Below are 11822 nucleotides of genomic sequence, written 5' to 3'. Positions count from 1 at the left end.
CAATGTCATTTAACTGTATTTTTTTCCCCTCTCCTTTTCCTTTAATCCAAGCAATAACATCATTCTTAAAACATACATAATTTTTAAGTAACAGGAAAACCCTGCGGGCAATGTGTGTACGGAACCCATCCCACTGGGCAAGCTAAGCCAGGGAGGGGGTCCTTGTTCCACAGCAGCCGGAACAGCTGTCCAAGAGCAGGGGCCGCTTGGGAAAGCGCCTAATCCGGGGGCGTTTCTGGGGCTTTGCGTTAATCAGATTCCTCTGACTCTGCACTGACCCTCATTTCCCTTCTCGTGGAATCTTGAACATTTGGGAAAACCTGTTTACTTTTAGTGAGTGTTGCAGGTCACCAGCAAAACTGTAGTCCCGCCGGGATTCTGACGTGCCCGAGACAAACAGAGGGAAGGCTATCGGGTTGATGCAAAGACCGTGGGTCGGTGTCAGGAGCTAAGCGACTGGACAGAAAGCTTGCTGTCCCTGCCGAGCTCCACCCCTGGACCTCGGCCTCCCTCTCAGGCTCCGGTGCCATGGCCCCGGGCAACGGAGACAGCAACACAAATAAATAGAAAAGCTGTCTCATTAAAATCTCCCTGCGAAGTGGTGAGCTCTGGGCGCAGTCTTTTGTGACCCCTGGAACGGAGGAGGCCACGTGTTTAAGACCAGATTGCCCCTGAGGCCAGTCTCTGGAGCAGGACGGGACAGGGCAGCCGAGGGTCAGCCAGGGCAGCCTCCAGCTGGAGGGTGACGTCAGGTCTCAGCAGTATCAGCAGCTTCAAAGTCTCGAAGAATGAAGCTGAGCCCGGAGTCCTGGGGCAGCGGGGAGCTGGTGCACGCGGTGAGGCTGCAAGTCGGCCTGACGCTCAGCTGGGGTGGGGCAAGGGGGCACCGAGGCTGGCTGGGGATCCCGCAAAGAGAGTGGGTCCAGCATCAGAGAAGAAGTGTTTTCTTGCTCTCTGTGTCCCTCCCTGTCCCTCCCTGTGTCTGATAATTGCTCTCTGTGTCCCTCCCTGTGCCCTCCAGCCGGCGTGCAGCTGGGGACAGCACAGGCCGCGGACACTACTTCTAAGTAACGATATTCTGTGCAGCGTAACATAGTTGTGCGTCCACATTCCTCCCGTCTTCTACGATCCCCACCTGCGTTATATATAAACCTCCTTAAAGTCGCCACCTCTGCCTGCATTTCCTTGAGCCCTGCTGCATAGCAACTGAATTAGCATCCAGGCCGGCTTAATTAATAAATTGCTGACAGCTGCGATCCTTCCACGGGATCATGGTGTTTCTCCTATTTCTACGTGGCACTCAGCCCGTTAGCACAGAAAGTGCACGGTGCACCAAACGACTGTTTTGCCTTTTAAAAAAACAGTCTTTAAAATGCAATTTGTTTTGACTGAGACCTTTCAGTCATTTCTTTTTCTGAATTATGTTTGCTCTGCTTGGACTTCTGAGAAGCCCTGGGCATAGCACAAGACGAAGGCTTAATCTCTGATGAATGAGTGGTGACCTTGAGTCCGTTGTGTAATTTCTCCTAGAGCCTTAATTTTGTTAAATGAAGATAATAACATGAGTTGCATAGGACTGAGAAGAATAGAGGCTCTATGTGTAAAATGTGTAATACATGACAGCTATAAAGGATATTTAGCATCCTCCATATCACGCAGATGCTAGGAAGGAATAGAGACCTGTCTTCTAATCGCGTACCTCTTATTAAATTGTTGATTGACCTTCAGAAAATCTTTTAACCTCTCTATTTGTGCCCACCAGATTTTTTTTCAAACATAAATGACATGATATAGATAAAAGAAGGTTAAAAAGTAGGCATTGCTTTTTGGTTTGTATAGCTTTAGGCTTAGTGTGCTTCCACAGAGTTAACCAAACTAACATGGGTTCGCTATAGAATTGAGACGTGTTTCTATAAGAGGTCGCCTTACATAGCTCATGCACAGCCACCTGCGTAGAGCTCATCTGTACCTTCATCTTAACTCAGCTGGAGTTCAGCGGGCACGTTCTCCAGCCCCTAAGGGTCTCAGAGCACTTCTGAGAAAAAGAAACATGCCCATGTCCGTAAACAAACACTGTCATCCTTGTTGATTTCCTAGGAATTGCTGTATTAGTTCTGTTTTCTGCACCTGGATGTACCGAGAACAGTGCCGTATTTATTTGTTTGTTTGTTTGTTTGTTTGCTCATCCCCGCTCGTTGGAGGTGGTTATCCCTCTCCTCATCTTTTTGAGCTGTCACCATTTGTAGATCATTCTTATTAAGCATTAACTTGGTGAATGGATGAGTGTCACTTGGGAACAGCTCTGGAATATTGCAAAACATAAAGCAGTCAGTGCAAACATCTGCAAAACTTGGCAATCTACTGTGGTTTCGATGAGCTCAGGGCCAAGTCCTTGACAGGCCTTGAGGTCCTCAGAGAACACCGTGCAGGGAAGATTTATTTGAGGAAAGGGCGAGAAATACCACTTTGCAATTCAGGTACGAGGTAGAACTGGTCAGCTTTTGCAAACGCGAGTCACTGTCTAATTTTAGTCTTCACGGTGTCATCTAAACTGCCCTCATCCTGAGTCCAGCAAGTCCTTGTGGTGGCGTAAATCCCAGGGCCATCCTCTGAGGGGCTTGGGAGAAGGGAGCCCTCTGGGCTGGCCCCCGGATCGACGGGTTCCACTGACTGTCCTGTCCTTCCCACCACCGCTTGTAACTGAGGCCTGGCAGGGCTACATCCCAGCCTTCACGATTACCTCCCTCCAGGGCCACCCGTTGCTCTGGCCTCCAAATTTGGCACCTCCTTGGAGGCCACCGAGCCTGCTTGGGGGGGCGCTGGCTGACAACATGAGCTTGACTCCCAGCCAGCAGCCATCATGGCCTCAGGGATGTGCCTCCTGTACCCGCCGACAAGAGGTAAGATTTAAGCTGGTGAGGTGGTGTGGCCACCCCTCTTGTGTCCCCAGCGCGTGCATGGATTCCTTTCTTGTTTTCAGAGTGTTGCTTTTGCTCGACACTTTGCATCCTCATGTAGGGCAGGGAGAGAGATCAGTCCCCTTTCTTAGTAATCCATTCCGACTAATTCCGGGGTTTGGGGCTTGTTTGGAATCCGTGAAGAGGATGCCAGTCTTTGGACCTTTCATCTTTCCCTGTTCTTATAGGGACAATGTTTCATGGTTCTGTGATGGTTTTCCTCTGCACTTTGCACCTCGAGGTGTTGGACCCCCTTTTGTCATTGTTAATAAAACATTACCTTGAGCTTCAGAGTATTTACTTAATAGCTGAGGACGGTTTTCTGTTCCTCACAAAATCCAGTGTGCATTAAATGGCTAATGTTTGGCTGGCATGGCAGAGCCACATATGCCTTTCGTGGGTCCTAGATACTTTTGCTTTCATGAGCTTCCATTTCCATAAAAATAAATAAATAATTTTGATGACCGAGTTAGCTCAAGACAAGTATAATCCAGGTTGAGTTCATCATTCATTTTTCTTCTGACTTTAAAAGAAAAATATAAACATTTTAGGGGCCCCTAAAAATATCACGGATCCTGGGCACTCATCCCCCTGTGCCGGTGGGGACGTCAGCTTTGTATCGAGGTCGCCCACGTGCCTTAGGCCCTTTGTGACCTTGGAGCCCCAAAGGTTTTCATTTCCTCTAGTCTCTTTTCCTCCATCCCACACGCAAATCAGAACTATCCCAACACTAGAGATCATGTCCGATTTCCCTTTTAATGCCACGCTCACTCTCACCTTCTTCCGATAGTCGACAAATTTTCGTAGGATTAAATTGAAGGCCTAAGATAAAATTTCACAGCCACATCTTGACGACGGAGGCTTAAGAAGTCATCCGGTCGATGACACTAGCTAGAGACCACGTGTGCACAGTGCTAAGAGGCGAGCGACGGCACCGGTCCCCTCGGCCGTTGACAGCAGAACGGCAGAAGCGCACCTGCAGCGCCTGGTCAGGAACAGCCTGGCCTGACCGCCAGCCTCCCTGCCCATCAATCAGCTCCAGGGCTTGGACAAGTTCTTTGACTGTCGTAAGGTTTTCTCACTCTTGACTTGAGATAATAACAACAGCGACCTCATTGAAAGAGATGATGCAGGCGAAGATACCAGGACATTGCAGAGCCTGAGACGTACGGGGTGTTCAACATGCTAGCTCTTCTTAGTGGTTTTATCCCATATCAGTGTTGAATTGTCACTGTGCTGGATTATGTTACAGTGTCGAACTATATCTTAGTGGCTCCATCACTAGCTCCACAAATTTCTGCCAATTGTCTCAAAAATACGTGTTCAAAACTGAACCCCCTTTCTTCCATCGCAGCGCATTCTGGGTCTTTGATTCCTGCCCGGAAGCTCTCTGAGGTCAGGCTGGTCTCTGCCTTCGATTGTGTCCCAGAGCCTAGGAAATCCCCTCCTTAAAAAGTGAGAGAAATGTACATGGTGACGTTCCCAAGTGAGTGTGCTCTGGGAGGTGTGTGGGGTTGGTTTATCTGGAGGAGATCTGATCAGGGCAAGTTTCTGTGGCCCTGAGGCATTTCCAACCAGTTGTCGCATCCACCCCTTTGCCACCTCTGTGCTGGGCTGAGAGTTCTCATTAGAGAGGGGCGGGGAGAGGGGGCAGAAATAAACCTGGAGGCAATCTTTTTGCAGCTCATAGCTGAGCCACACAGAACCCAGCAGATGAAACCAGTGAATAAAAGACTGTTCTCAAAGTGAACTTGGAGCTGTGTTTATGTTTATGCAGGAATCAAGACGAAGAACAACATTTTTAAAGTTTTAATGGAAATACTAACTGATTTTAAATCTCTCTTTCCTGGTAATCCTCCTTCCGTTGTGTCCCCTCATTCCGGCAGATGGCACGGCCGCAAGGTAGAGGAGGAGCCACATGGTGCTGTTCTGGGTTCCTGTGCCGACCTCAAGGGAATTTCACAGTGTCTGGAGACCTCGATGTCCTGCAAGTGAAGGAGGAAGGCATTCTCGAATTCCTTGCAGGAGGAACCCACTTTGGTGACACCTACCTCGACTTCCGAATGCAACAGGATGTCTGCGAATGGAGAAGGGATGGCACCTACATCGTAAATCTGAAGAGAATCTGGGAACAGCTTCTGCTGCGGCTCATGGCATTGAAGCCACTGGAAACCTGGCTGATGTCAGGGCCATGTCCTCTCGGAGTACTGGCCAGTGAACTGTGCTGAAGTTCGTTGCTGCCCCTGGAGCCACGCCCACTGCCGATCCTTCACTTCTGGAAGATTCACTAACCAGATCCAGGCAGCCTTCCCAGAGCTCTGACTTCTTCCTTTTTTTTTTTTTTTTTAATTAAACTATAGTTGTTATACAATATTAAATTAGCTTCAGATGTACAACATACTGGTTCGACATTTATATATCTTACGATGTGATCACCATGATGTCTAGTATCCATTCATCACTGCACAAAGTTATTACAATATTATCAACTGTATTCTCTTTGCTATACATTACATCCCACGACTTATTTATTTTATAACTAAAGTTTGTATTCCTTAATCCCTTTCATCTTTTACGCCCATCCACCCACCCCTCACTCCTCTGGCAAGCATCACTTTGTTCTCTATATCTATGAGTCTGTTTCTGTTTTGTTTTGTTTTGTTTATTCATTTATTTTGTTTTTCAGATTCCACACATAAGTGAAAACATATGGCATTTGTTTTTGTCTGTCTGACTTATTTCATATAGTATCATACCCTCTAGCTCCATTCATGTCGTTGCAAACGGCAAGATTTCACTTTGTGGGAATCAAATTCCATTGTGTACATGTACCACCTCTTCTTTACATCCATCTATCGATGGGAACTTAGGTTGTTTCCATACCTTGGCTATTGTAAATAATGCTGCAATGAATGTAGGAGTGCATAGATCTTTTTGAATTAGTGTTTTGGATTTCTTTGAATAAATACCCAGAAGTGAGATTACTGGGTCAAAATTATTTTTTTTCAGCAAGCGTTTTCTATAGTGGCTGCACCAATTTATAATTCCGCCACCAGTGCACAAATCCCTTTTCTCCACATCCTCAGCAACACTTGTTATTGTCATTCTGACAGGTGTGAGGTGATATCTCACGGGGGTTTTGATTCGTATTTCCTTAATGATTAATGATGTTGAGCATCTTTTTATATAACTGTTGGCCATCTTTGTGTCTTCTTTGGAAAATGTCTATTCAGGTCCTCTGTTTACTTTTTAATGGAGACTTTTTTTGATGTTGAGTCATATGAGTTCTTTATATATGTTACATATGAATCCTTTATTGGATGCATCATTTGCAAATACCTTCTCCCACTCAGCTGGTTGCCCTGTTGTTTTGTTGATGGTTTCCTTAACTGTGCAAAAGTTTTTTAGTTTGATGTAGTCCCATTTATTTATATTTTCTTTTGTTGCCCCGCCTGAGGAGGCATATCCAAGAAAATATTTCTGCGACTGATGTTAAAGAGTTTACTGCCTATGTTTTCTTCTAGGAGTTTTATGGTTTCAGGTCCTACATTTAAATCTTTAATCCATTTTGAGTTTAGTCTTGTATATAGTGTAAGAAAGTGGTATAGTTTCATTTTTTTGCATGTATCTGTCCAGTTTTCCCAACATCATTTATTAAAAAGACTGTCTTTTCCCCATTGTATATTCCTGCCTCTTTTGTCGGAGATTAGTTAACTGTATCAGCACGGTTTTACTCCTGGGCTCTCCCCTGTCACACTTGATGGTTACTGATCCTGGGACTGCCCAAAGGTGTCCCACAGGTGCTCTTGCATTAACCTGCCCACCATCGCTCTGAGCCACACAGACTCTCCTATGTGCTACGTGGACGTTGCCACTCCATGCAACGATGAGAGGGCTCGCTCTGTGGGTCTGATGTGGTGGATGCTGGTCTGGGGGGTCCTGGGCACATGGCACACTGCAAACACCCGTGAGTGGTCACGCCTGATCTCTACTTCTGCAAAGATCCTGAAGAGATCGAAAAGGAGGGGCAGGCGGCTGTTAGAAAGGCTGTGACCGAGGAGGAATTTCAGGGTGGATGGACCGCTCCAGCTCTTGAGTTTACAGCTAGTTGGCCCAAGGACACAAGCTGGTCCCAAAGCGCAGGCCCCTCTGCACCTGGCTGGCAGTTCCCTGCTGGGAGGCTGGAGTAGCCCCTGACTACGGGCCTGCGCCCGGCTGTTCAGGGCACTGATCGGGCGGGAATAACCACTGAGGAGCCTTATGCTGTTCTTCCACAGGCTCTTAAACAGGAGATGGAAATAAAGTCAACAGAAAATAAAGTTAAAAAAAAAAAAACAAAAAACAAAAAAAACGCAGAGGGCAGAGGGAGAGCTGTCTCCCATCTTGGTTCCTGAAAGCTGAAACCCAGGAGGGCTGATGTTTTCTGCCTTCAAAGCAAATCCGAAGTGCAAGGAATTCCATGAAGGGAAAAGCAGAAGAAAGGAAAAGGATTTCCCCCTCTGGTGTCTTAAAACTTTGTTCCGTGTGGCTGGGGTGGAGTCCCAGGGTGGCCGCCTGGGAGGGACCCTGCTGGTTTTCCTGAACAGGGTCCTAGGAAGTCAAGACCCCAGGAAGGGTTTGTAGGTGGGGCTGGGAGCAGCGGAAATGACTCACTTGCATGTCTCCTCTCGGCCGAGAGAGCCTCAGACCTGAGGGGTCGTGAGTACATGTTCAGCAGACTCCGCAGTCAGGATCTGGTGGGTGGATGACTCAAGAACTGAGTTTCCTTCTCCGGAGAAAAAGTCTGTGCTGGGGGCGGGAGAGTCATTTTGATGACCCGGCAGAGGCTCCTCTGTGAGGACCACTGCGGACTTGAAGAAACTCCTACAGTAATTGACGTGCACTTACCTCTCAGTCCAAACTGTGGGTCAGTCATTCCAAATGGATCTTCGTGGCACCTTAATGAAGACCCGAGGTAAACAAGGAAGCTCTCGAGAGGGTTTCGTGTCTCACGGTCAGGACAGGGTAGATCTCTCGACTGTGGAGTCAAGATTTGGTGGCCAGTGTGGTCCCCACCAGGTCCTTAGCCTTCTGTGTGATGGAGAATGCCTCCACGGCCTGGCTGATCTCAGACCCGTCCTGTCACGTGGCATATAGTAGGTGATTGATAAATGCTGAATGAATGAACGATGCCCAAGCTTCTCCAGAGCCTGCTTGTCCCTGCCTGCTCCAGGGGAATAGAACTGCTCCTCTGCAGCCTCTACTGATGGTTGTGGCCCAGGGCTATTCAGATGCCACCGAGATGGCTAGGTGGCCCTCCTCAGGGACTGAGACAGGCAGTGACTTGTTTTGGAAGTCCCTCACTCCCCTGCTCCTGCCACTAAATACCCTGTTTCATAAGGACCTCTTGACTTCCTTCCCTCACTAGCCTGTAAATTACTAGAGCAGACAAGTATATCCCCAGCACAATGGCCGGCAAAGTCTGCGGAATTAAACGATAATGTGCTAAAATCACGCCAGACCAGCCTGGCCATTTGAGGCCCGGCAAGGGCTGCATAGGCGGAGCTCGGCGTTGTCAAGCAGCAGGAAATACTCTCTGATCTGTGCTACTTTTCACAAGGTGCTTACGTTGCTATTAACCTCTGTTTCTGAAGTCTTTGGCTTTCCAGTAGGAAACGTGCACGGCAAGCCGGCCAACCTGGCGGGTGTTCCCAGACGCCAGGCCAGAGTAGCAGGCCGAATGCCCAAGCGTCAGACGGTCCTCTGCTCCGACACCACGCTCCGAGGCGCGCAGTGGGATGGAAAGGGGAGGAGAGGTGTCTCTGAGTATCCTCAAGGGATGCCCGAAGCTAACAGAAGAATCGTGGAGCTGAGCAAGCAAATTACAGCAGCGGATGCCGCAAGCTTGTTTGGCTGGTTCTTCATGTTTGCTGTGGCTGCAAGAAGGATCTTGCTGGTCCGAGGTCCATTCCCAGGGGAGCGGGATGATGCGTAGGTGCCCCCTGGTGGTCTTCCCACAAACTGCAAGGCTCTGAAAGCAGGGTGGTCCCCAGGGAAGAGCTGTGTGTGTGTCCACCCAGAGGAGCAGCATCACCCGTTGGGGGAAGAAAGCAATCAATTGGGGGCAGGGGAGCCAGCGTGCCTTAATTAAGTGCCTGACATTGTGGGATGTCTTCTTAGCGAGTCTATGCCCAGTTAGTCTATGTGGATTGATTTTGCGATTATATCTTGAAGTCTGGCTGTCAGGAACCTTGATAAAATCTTTACATCTGCATTAATCAGGAAACGCAGGTAGGCAGCACAGAGCACTTGCCAGATGTGTCCGGCGGATGAAGGTCTTCACTGGGGACAGTGCTCCCTAGTCAACACCGAGTGTCAGGTCAGTAGCCCAAAAGGTCGGAGCAGTGGGAATGGGGTAGGGAGTACGGTGGGGCCGGCCTGGCCAAGCCTGAGAAACCAGGATTGCTGAGAACCCAGCAAAGCCGCGTGCTGGGGAAGAGCTCCGGGTCCCACCCCTGGGCTCCCGGGAGCGGGAGGAGCGGGAAGTGGGGTCTGGACGCGGGCCCAGGCCGCTGCCAATTGACTCCAGAAGAGCATCGGGACTTCCCGGAAGAAGCAGGGATGGTTTATCCTACAGGGGAAACCCAGGGTCCTTTTCACCCCCATAAGCAGACATATCATCCTATTAAGCAATAAATCTTTTTACAATTTACGCGCCGCGCAGTTTGCTGTTAACTTAATGTGATGTGTTTGACGGAAGGGATTTTAAAGAACAAGGCGTTGCATGGGTCCTAGGTGGACAAGGCGGATGGTTCTCCCTACCATAAAACAAATGGATTAAAACTAAAAATGATTCCCTTCATCAAGCTCTGTTCAAGCATCCGGAGGACCAAACTCTTGATCCAGAGCCCAGACCATCGTGCAGTGTAAACTGTTTCATCGCAAAATTACAGTTTGTACGCCCATGGTCTTCTTTGCTTATGCCTCTAAAAGTTATCAAAGTGGTTATAACACAGGGAGCCTGGAAGTTCCTTTTTTGGAAAAACACACACTAGTTGACCAAATCAAAGTTTTGAACCCGTGAGCTAAGCGTGGTCCACTTGTTACAATAGCCGCAGGCCCATTGAATGGATGATTACGTCGAGGCCTTTGGAACTTCGCTCTGTGTTCAAGGATCACTGACGTGGGCGAAGAACAAAGGGGACCTGGCTTTCCTCTGGACGTCCGCAGCGGGAACGCACGCTTCGCCCTGTGTGTGCCTTGCCCTGTGCCCCTCGAATTCACAGATACGGCAAACATACTTTCTGCGGGCTTCTTGGGAAAGACAGGCCTCGAGAAGTGATTCCTGAGAAAAGCAATACCCCTCCATGAAAAACTGGCCATAAAACTTAAAAGCGAACTCCCTGCCTCTCACCAACAGTAATGTGTCTTCTACTGTATCCTGCTTCTAAAGGCTTCAAACAGTGAAAGAGCCAAATTTGAAACATTTGCTGCATTAAGGCAAAATTGAGCTTAGCCAGGATCTTTATGGGTCTTATAAATATTTATACTTAATAACATCTGGGCTGAGCCTTAGTTTCGAAGCTCAGCCTCTCTCTCTCTCTCTCTCTCTCTCTCTCTCTCTCTCTGGTTGGGGAGGACACCTTTAGTTTGGCATTTTACAGTTTTCATATTCGCTCCTCTTAGCATATCTCGCAAGAGCCAAGCCCGTGTCTGTTTGCTTTATTCATTTTGTTACTAATCAGGAGGCGTGCAGAGGAGCAGGCTGAGAGGACAGGGCTGAGAACAAGTTGGACGCTCTCTTAGGACCTGCTCACACAGCTGAGGGCTGCACAATTATCTGCAAATGTCAGGGCCCCAAAGCCACTTTTGCCTGAATTATATGATTGACTGTCCCAAAGGTCCCGAATTTCCTCTAAATAATTGCATAATGTTCTTACTTTGTTATAGCGGGGGAGACTTAGTCATAAGAGTCAAGCAAATGCTGTTGATCTCCTCAGGTTCTCCAAAAGCTTTTCAAGGAGTGATTTTTTTTTTCTTTTTTTTTGTGGATAGGTCCAAACCAGCCATGTTTGCATAGCTGGAGAACAATTATATCTTTTGAATTCAGAGGAGAAAACTGTGTGATTGCAAATGAAGTCAACCCTCAATTTTCTGCACTGAGAGCAGAGAAGGCACTGGTGTTTGGTTTGGAAACGGGGATAGGTTTGTGCTTTTAATCAAATCCAATGCTTTAAAATCATGTGGACATTCACTTCCAGCAAAATAAGGAATCTTGCTTTGAAGCCTGACTTTAGAAGGAGCTAGAAAGAGATTTCCTTTCCCATCTTGTTCCTTGTTTATACCTCAATAAAACCTGGAGGTGGGGGTGGGGAGGGGTGGTTGGAAGGGAGGCAGGGCTTTCTTGCTGGCTCTGAAAGGTTTTAGGCAAAGCTGTGCTGCCCTTTCAAATGTCCCTGGAGCAGAAAACGACAGTGTAATTTATGTTGCAAGGGGATCCCCAGCAGGGATAAATGCCACCCCCAAAACAAGTGAAAACTAGAAGAGATCTCCATGTCAGTAAAGCAGGGAATTAAAATGTTTCCTGCAGAAAGAAGGAGCTGTCAACTCAGAAAATAATTGAGTGGTAAGTGCTATCAATGAATTTGAAAGCGTTGCTTCAAGCAAACCAAAATGCAGATAACTGATACCTGCACACATGCAGCTGATACGCGCAGATAGACACAAGGAAGGATATTTTGACAGAGAGAAGTGACATGCTCAAGGTCACTTAGGAATTCAGTTCTCCGGGTCATTTTCCAGAGTCCCTGTGACGCAGTCCTGTGACCTCTGGGCTACATCATCGCCTCCAACTGGGTCCACGAGCATTTTTCTTCTTTTATGCCC

At 47.9% G+C, this 11822-nt stretch overlaps 1 pseudogene; it reads left to right on the top strand.

The window, feature by feature from the left end:
• LOC112482888 overlaps nucleotides 1–7147 on the top strand; it is a 10794-nt pseudogene extending 3647 nt beyond the window's left edge.
• Nucleotides 7148–11822: the final 4675 nt, after the last annotated feature.

The sequence above is a fragment of the Pteropus alecto genome, unplaced genomic scaffold (assembly GCF_000325575.1).
Source record: "Pteropus alecto unplaced genomic scaffold, ASM32557v1 scaffold16, whole genome shotgun sequence".
NCBI lineage: Eukaryota > Metazoa > Chordata > Mammalia > Chiroptera > Pteropodidae > Pteropus > Pteropus alecto.
This window is presented reverse-complemented; position numbering and strand designations above follow the sequence as displayed.